An 8,122-nucleotide genomic window follows, 5' to 3' on the forward strand; every position below is an offset into this window, starting at 1 on the left:
AGCAAAGTGGGGAATGTGTGGAAATGGGGTGGAGAGGAGGGGTCCGGGGCCCTAACTGGCCGGGAAACAGGCAGTTCCAGCCAAGGTCCCTGGACGGTTCAGTGCCATCAGGGGTGTGCGTTCTCCAGCACTCTTCCCGGGGAACCCAGACCTGCCTCGGCGGTGCTGCCAGATTGGACCTGGCTGATTCACTCTGCATGTGCATTCCATGCAGCCCACCTGCAAGGCCAGTGGGTGCTGGGTGAGGGAGGGCGATGGGAGATCCGCTCAAGCCGGCCCCAAGCACAGCAAAGGCGCTGCCTGGACTCACCTCACAGCAGTGTCAGGAGGTATGCCACAGCTAATCCCACTACACCTCCTTCCGGCTGCTGGAGGAAGGAGGCCCAGAGATGCGGCTCAACTTCCCCAAGGTCACACAGGCCCTGGAAGACCAGCAAGAGCAAACCCAGCTGGCAAATTCAAGGACACTCCATGACCCAGAGGCCCCTAGAATCACCTCCCTCTCTCCCTTCCTCCCTTCCTCTCTCTTTCCTTCCTTGTCACTCAAGAAAATATTTATTTAAATATCACTACAGGCCAACGGTGCCTTCCGACATTCCTAACCCATGACAGTCTCCTCCTGGGGTGGGGGCCCTCTGGCCTGAGAAGAGCTTGTAGGTAAACTTTCGAGGAGCTATTTCTAAGGTAGGAAAAGAGAAACTAGATCAGGGAGCCCTGGGGAAGGGCTGGGCTGGCACAGAAAAGCAGGCAGGCAGGCCGGGGCCCCCCCCAGCTGGGAATCGGGGTTGATCCCAGGGGTATTTCTGGGGCCCCAGGGGCAGGAGCAGGGCTTGCCCTTGGTGCCTGATTCCTGAGTGTGTGAGCTCAGGCAGGTCCAACGGAGGCCCCGGCATCTGCGCCCGGAGGCGTCCCGCTGCCACGCACACCGAATGCAATGCTCCGCGGTCTGTCTGTCTTGCTGTCAGGCTGAATGTCTGCTTTACTCATCTGGACCCTGAGTCACCGCATTTCAAAATGCTCCCCTGTTCCTGGAACAGAGCTGGGCATCAGCGGGTGGGCCTGAGTCATTCTGCCCCTGGGACCTGCCTGCCCCCGAGCCCAGGGAGCCGGAGGCCTGCATGGGCCAGCCTCGCAACATCCGCAGCCTGGGGGCCTGCACGGACTGTCCCAGCCTCAGGTCGCTGCAGGGTGAGGGGAGACAGAGGAGGCGGGCGGACCTTCCCTCTTCGAGCCTGTTTCCGCACCTGTGATATGAGGATAATGTTGGCCTCCTTAGGTTGTGGTGAGAATTAAATAAGATATGGCATATAAGGTGCTTGGCACATAATAAATGCCCAATAACTGACATACTAGTAGCTATCATCACCATCATTACATTATCATTGTTGTCTACAACCTGGAAAGAAGGATGTGGGCCTGGTACCCAGGAGCCCCGGGGCAGCTCCTGGACAAAGGGAAGGAATTGCGAGTGCTCCCATCGTGTGGGCATCTAGATGGGAGTGGAGGGAAGGGTAGGAGAGGTTATCTCGGGTGATTGTGTGGGAAGAAGGAGAGGGGAGGGCAGAGGACGGAATTCTGTGAAAGACAGACATTTAAGGGTCAGGTAGATTGAAAGGAGCCAGAAAGGAGAGTGCACCACTGAGGACGTTTTGTACCCATCCCTTTAGCCCTGTGCCAGGCCTTAGTGAGTCCAAAGTTACTTTCTTTTATTTTTTAATTATAAGAGTGTTATTCACACATAATCATCACTTACTTAAAGTAGCGATTCAGTAATTTTTAGTATAGTCATAGGCCCGTGCCACCATCAGCACAATCAACTTTAGAACATTTTATCACCTCTAAACCCCATGCCATACCCATTAGCAGTTACTCCCCCTTTTTTCTCTATCCCCACTCCCAGCCCTAGATGAACTAACCTACTTCCTACCTCATGGACTTACCAATTATGGAGATTTCACATAAAGGAAAGCATACAATACCATCATAAAGCCTCTGTAACTGGATTCTTTCACTTAGCACAGTGTGTTCAAGGTTCACCGACGTTGTAGCATGAGTCAGTACTCCATACCTTTTAATGGCTGAGTAACATTCCACTGCATGGATGTTCCACGTTTTCTTTATCCATTCATCAGTTCATACACATGGGCTTCCTCTTACTGGCTACGGTGAAGAATGCTGCTGTGAGCATTTGTGTGTAAGTTTTTATGTGGACACATGTTTTCAGTTCTCTTGAGTATATAAAAATAGTAGAATTGTTGGGTCATATGGTAATTCTATGTTTAACTTTTTGAGGAACTGCCAAACTGTTTTCCAAAGTGACCAGATCATTTTATACTCCCACCAGCAATATATGAGGGTTCTGGTTTCTCCACATCTTAGACAATAGTTATAGTCTCTCTCTCTTGTTTTTTAATAAATATGTTTTTATTGATTTGAGAGAGAAAAAGGGAGAGGGAGGGAGAGAAACATCAATGAAAGAGAAACATGAACATGGACTGGCTGCCTCCTGCACGTCCCCTTCTGGGGATCGAGCCTGCAACCTGAGGCATGCGCCCTGACTGGGAATCGAACCCGTGACCTCTTGGTGCATGCACAACAACTGAGCCACACCGGCCGGGCAATAGTTTCTCTTTTTAATTATAGCATCCTAATGGGTGTGAAGCTGTATCTCATTGTGGTTTGAATTTGAATTCTCCTGATGGCTAGTGAGGTTAAGCATCTTTTTATGTTGGCCATTTGTATATCTTTGGAGAAATGTGTATTCAGATCCTTTGCCCATTTTTAAATTGATTATTTATTTTTTTATTATCAAGGTGTAAGAGTTGTTCATATTTTCTGAATACAAGTTCCTTATAAGATATATTATTTACAAATATTTTCTCCCATTCGGTGTTTTTTCCTACCTTTCTAACGGTGTTCTTTGAAGCATGAAAGATTTAAATTTTGATGAAGTCTAATTTATCTATGCTTTTTCTGTTGCTTGTGCTTTTGGTATCAGATCTAAAAATCCATTGCCTAATCCAAGGTCATGAAAATTTATATCTAGGTTTTCCTTATAAGAGTTTTATAGTTTTAGCTACTACATACAGATCTTTGAGTTGAGTTTTGTATATGGTGTGAGGTAGGAGTCCAAATTCATCCTTTTGCACATAAATAGCTCATTGTCCCAGAACCATGTGTTGAAAGATGATTCTTTCCCCCATTGAACTGTGTTAGCACTTTTCTGAAAATCAGTTGATCAGAAATGTGAGGGTTTATTTCGGGACTGCTAAATGCCATCGCCCTACATGTTTACCCCATGCCAGTAACAAACTGTCTTGTTTACTGTAGCTTTGTAGTAAGTTTTGAAATCAGGAAATGTGAGTTCTCTAAATCTGTTTTGGTTTGCCTGGGTCCCTTGAATATCCACATAAATATTAGGACCGGCCTGCCATTTTCTGTGAAGAAGCCAGCAAGAATTTTGATAGGGATTGTGTTGAATCTGTAGATCAACCTGGAATTGTCATCTTACCAATAAAAAGTCTTCTGGTCCATGAACATGCAATGTCTTTCTATTTGTTTAGATTTTCTTTTATTTCTTCCAACAAATTTCTGTAGTTTTCAGAGTATCAGTGTTACACTACCTTTGTTAAGGTATTTTATGTTTTGGTACTATTGTAAATGGAATTGTTTTTTAATTTCATTTTCATATTGTTCATTGCAAGTATATAGAACTAGGATTGATTTTTGGATATTAAACTTGTACCCTGAAACCATGCCGAACTCAATTTATTAGTTCTAGCAGTTTTTCAGGGGATCCCTTAGGATTTTCTATATACAAGATCATGTCATCTATAAACAGAGGTATTTTTACTTCTTCCTTTCCAATCTGGGTGCCTTTATATTCTCTTGCCTAAGTGCCCTGGCTAGAAACTTCAGCGTATCTGCTTTTGCACAGGAAGAGGGTCTACCTGGGCCCATACTCCATCTGTCCCCAGAGTCCTGGCCTGACCTGCCCAGTCCCTCGTACACCTAGCCTCCACCCCCGCCTGGCCTTTGACCTCACCCTTCACCTGCCCTTACCCCATTCCCTTTTCTGTCGTGGCTGACTTGTGCTGATGCCTTCCCAACTCCTTTGACACCAGTCGTTGGTCTTCTAGACCCTGTTTTCCCCTAACCCTCAGATGGCCACCCTTGGTTCTACCAGTCCCTGTGCCCTCCCACACTGACCATGCCCTCCCTCCTCACTTCCCCCTGTGTCCCTGTGCAGAGCTGCTGTTCATGAGGGTGTGTTCCGAGGTCAGGGAGGAGACAGTTTGAGGAACAGAGGGCTTCAGGGTCAAAGCCACCATGCAGTTCAGCGAGAGGTGGTCTCCATGTGGGTCCGAGGCCAGCAGGGCTCAGCTTTCGGAGGCCCCGAAGAGAGGAGCAGAGGACATTTCTGAGATCAGCAGGGCAAGGCAGGTGTCAAGCCCCACACCAGCAAGTCGCCTCCTCCCAGGATGGTGCAGCCTGGCCCAGGAGGCTGCAGAAGCACTGCCAGGAGCTCCAAGGACTTCTCAAGATCAGGCAGGTTGCCAGGCGAGTGGAGATAGACAAGAATTCCCAGCTAGAAGGAGGGAAATAACCTGACACTGCTACATAAATGTCATGTTGAACTCTGGCAAATTCCAGTACTCAGTGGTCTGAGAGAAGGCAGGAGAGCATGACCAAGGGGAGCCAGCCTGGGGGCTGAGGCTAACTCTTAGTTGCCTTTGTGTGAGTTAGCTTGGAAAGCTGCTATGGTGCAGACGCTACAAGGAGCTTTCACCAGGCATGTGGTACTTTTTGTCAAGGCACTCTGTGAATTTCAGGTAGAAATGTGGAGTAAGGGTGGTTGATTTAGAGATGGTGGCTTCCTTTTCTTTTTCTTTCTTTCCTTTTTTCTAACAGACCTAGAAAGTCGCCATGGCCACAGAGCCTCCTCCTCAGTACATCGCCTGGTATGGTGTGAACACCCTGAAGGGCCTCATGGTCTCCCAGGCCTGGGTCACCTCCCTGCAGGACTTCTCAGAGGCTTTGTGGTGTTATGTTCCCTGGGAGCTTCAAGAGGGGGCTAGCACACTGTGACCCCTCAGCTTGACTAGGACATTGTGCTTTCCTTGTGGGATCTCCTTGGCCCGTGACCCCCAGGTCTCACCTTGGGAAATGCAGGCCCCCTGGCAGGCCCTGCGCTCCACTCTTATCTCCCAGCCTGAATCCGGTCTGCAGTTAGAAGAGCTAATGACTGGGGAGAGGGTACGAAGTCAAAAAGATCTCCAACCAGATGTCAACACAGGGGAAGCCAAAATCAGATTGCTGGGGGAAAGAGCCAGGGGCGCAATGACGCCATTTGTGCGGATGTGAGTGGACACACACACACACACACACACACACTTCTGCATGTCTCCTGTGGACACATATTCATGAACATAAATGAAAAATAAAGTCCTGATGGCTCCACCTCAATGCCTATTGCTGCACTTGTAGAGGGAGAGTGGAGGGCCTTGGAGGGCTTGATTTCCAAGGGGAGTTTAGTCATTTCTATGCTTAGTTGTTTGCTGTTTTTTTAAAATAAGGATAATGTACTCATGAATTTACTCACAGAAAAAATTAATTACAATGCATAAAGCAATTTCTTTTTAAAAAGGGAGCTATCCAGGGCTTGGCAGGCGGAACCATTAAAATGACACATAAACGTCCACATTGAGGTGCAGAGCGGGCGAACGTTTCCTGGGCCCCCCAAGCCCGTGTTAGAGAGGGGCGGCGAGCAGCAACCCCCTGCGGGGGGTGGGGGGGTTCCCGGGAAGTGGGCGGCCTGCATGGACTTCCCTTTGGTGTGGGCAGAACTCTGGCTCCCAGAGGCCAGGCCTGGAGAATGGGAAGCCTCGGGGAGGCCTCGGAAGACACAGCTTTAAAGGAAAGACTTCTCTGGGCTGGTCCTGACAGATGGCAGCAGGGATTATCCGGGTGGAGGAAGGTCCCAGGTAAAGAGAGCAGCAGAGGCAAAGGCCCAGAGGTGTTCCTGACAACAAGGCAGGTGCATGTAGTACTTACCAAGTGCCAGGACCTGCTCCCACTTTTTAAATGGACACCACAGCCATATAACGAGGCGGTGACACCGCTGGAATGGACCTAGTTATGAATAACAGGAAAGGAGCAGGGAAGCTACGTTTTATAGGCATGCCATATGCCATTTGTGCAGCTTTGCCCGCCTGGAAGCTGCACTTTAGACCCATGCCCAGTAAAGTCTGGGTGACATCGGGAAGGCACTTGTCTGTCAGTCACATCTGGGAGCAGGCCACTGGCCAGAGTAAGGCGCAAAATCTGAGACATTTAAATTTCCTCAACTAAGGAGTTCTCGCTCTTGGTTTGCACTCCTGACCCGCGGGACTCTCACGCTCCTGCTCCCCTGCACTCACCCACGTGGCCCACAGCCACGGGGGCCCCACACAATGGGCTGATGGACTGAAACCAGCCTGATGCCATGTGGGATCGGCTCCCCCACTGGACGGAAACTCTGGATGCTGGCTTTGCTTCCAGCTCTGCTGAAGCCCCAGCTGCACCTCTCTCAGGACTGGATTAAGGGAGATGGGACTTTGCAAACCCAGGGGTGCAATTCCATGCAAATAAAACCCACTCATCCTCCCATGTGAGTCTCAGAAAATGCCTTTTCTCCAGATATCGTGAGGATCTGACCCCGAGCACCCAGTGGGGAAGGGGACTCCTCACTTCCACCCGTGGACACCCACTTCCACCCGCAGCAGTAGGTCATGTATTGTCCCGACTTCCAGATGAGAAAGATTAGGCACTTGCCTAAGGGCACAGCGGCAACAGCACCTGAGCTTTTACCACCAGGCTCTTGTAGGTGCTGGGCTTGTGGGCGAGGGAGTGGAGAGGTGCAGCCAGGACAGTGACAAGGAGCCCACTCTGGGAAAATCCCCCCGGGGCCAGGAGGGGCGGTGAGCCTCCTTTGTGGGGGCCGTGCTGTCTTAGAAGGCGCCTTATCTGGAGGTCCACTGAGACCCTGGGCCTCAGCACCAGCCTGTCCCCGCAGAGAACAGCCAGTGGGGCTGGAGCCAGAGGGGAGGCCTCTCAGGGAAGTGCCAAAGGGAGTCGGGGACGGCGATTGAGAGGCCTTCCGAAGGGCAGCACCGGACAGACCGGAGAGAAATGGCAGGAAGCACGTCACCAGGTGACACTTGCGGCCTCTGGGCCACAGCAGGCCATGAAGCCAGAGGAGGCCAGACGCACCCAGTCAGAGCCCTAGGAACGGCCGGTGGCCTCTTGTTAGAGAGGGTGTGTGCAGGCGGCGACGTCACTGCTGGTGTCACTGCTCAGGGCAGGAGGTCAGAGCGGAGAGCACCCGAGTCCCTCGGAGCCCCTTGGATCTGTGCCTAGAGAGGAGCCCGACTCCGGGTGGACAGGCCGTGGGGCCTCCACAGGAAGGGAGGGGCCCTGCTCCAACCACTTCAGAATCACCAACGTCTCCCCGACATCAGAGGGCAGCTAGCTCCTGGCACACGAGCCGCCGTCTCATCTGAGGTGCGAGGATGGAAGTGGCCTGCTGCGTCAGCAGGTTTGCGGAGTGGAGAGGCCCCGGGCTGGGAGGCCAGGCCTCCACAGGAAGTGACCTGGCCTCGCTGTGAGAGAGGGGATGTCTGGGGGATGTCTCCCTCCTGCCCCGTCACTACCTGGCTGTGGTGTGGCCCTGCGGTGGGACACTCTGAGGCCAGGCTGGCCTGAGGCTGTCGCCCGGAGCCCAGGTGGCGGCCCTCTGACTGGAAGCTCATTTCCCACCTCAGACCCTGGCCCTCTAGCTCCCGAGGGGCTCAGGATGTGGGCAGCCACAATCTAGATGCTGCAAGTGTCTGGACCAAGTCTCTCCCCCGCCCCCAACAACTTTGAGGCATCTATTCCCTGAAGGGATGTCTCTAGATTACTCCCTCCTGGGCTGAGCCTCCCCAAGGAGAAATATGCCCCCCCCAGTCCCTGTGCCCCTTGGGGAGCTGGTGAGGTGGGTGCCTGGAGCCCGAGGAGGCTGCCTGCTGGCTGCCTTCCCATGCCCAGCCGCCCCGCAGATAGCCTTTATCACTGTTGTGTCTTGCTGCCGGCGGGGGGTGGG

This window comes from Myotis brandtii, unplaced genomic scaffold (assembly GCF_000412655.1).
Source record: "Myotis brandtii unplaced genomic scaffold, ASM41265v1 scaffold488, whole genome shotgun sequence".
Taxonomy (NCBI): domain Eukaryota; kingdom Metazoa; phylum Chordata; class Mammalia; order Chiroptera; family Vespertilionidae; genus Myotis; species Myotis brandtii.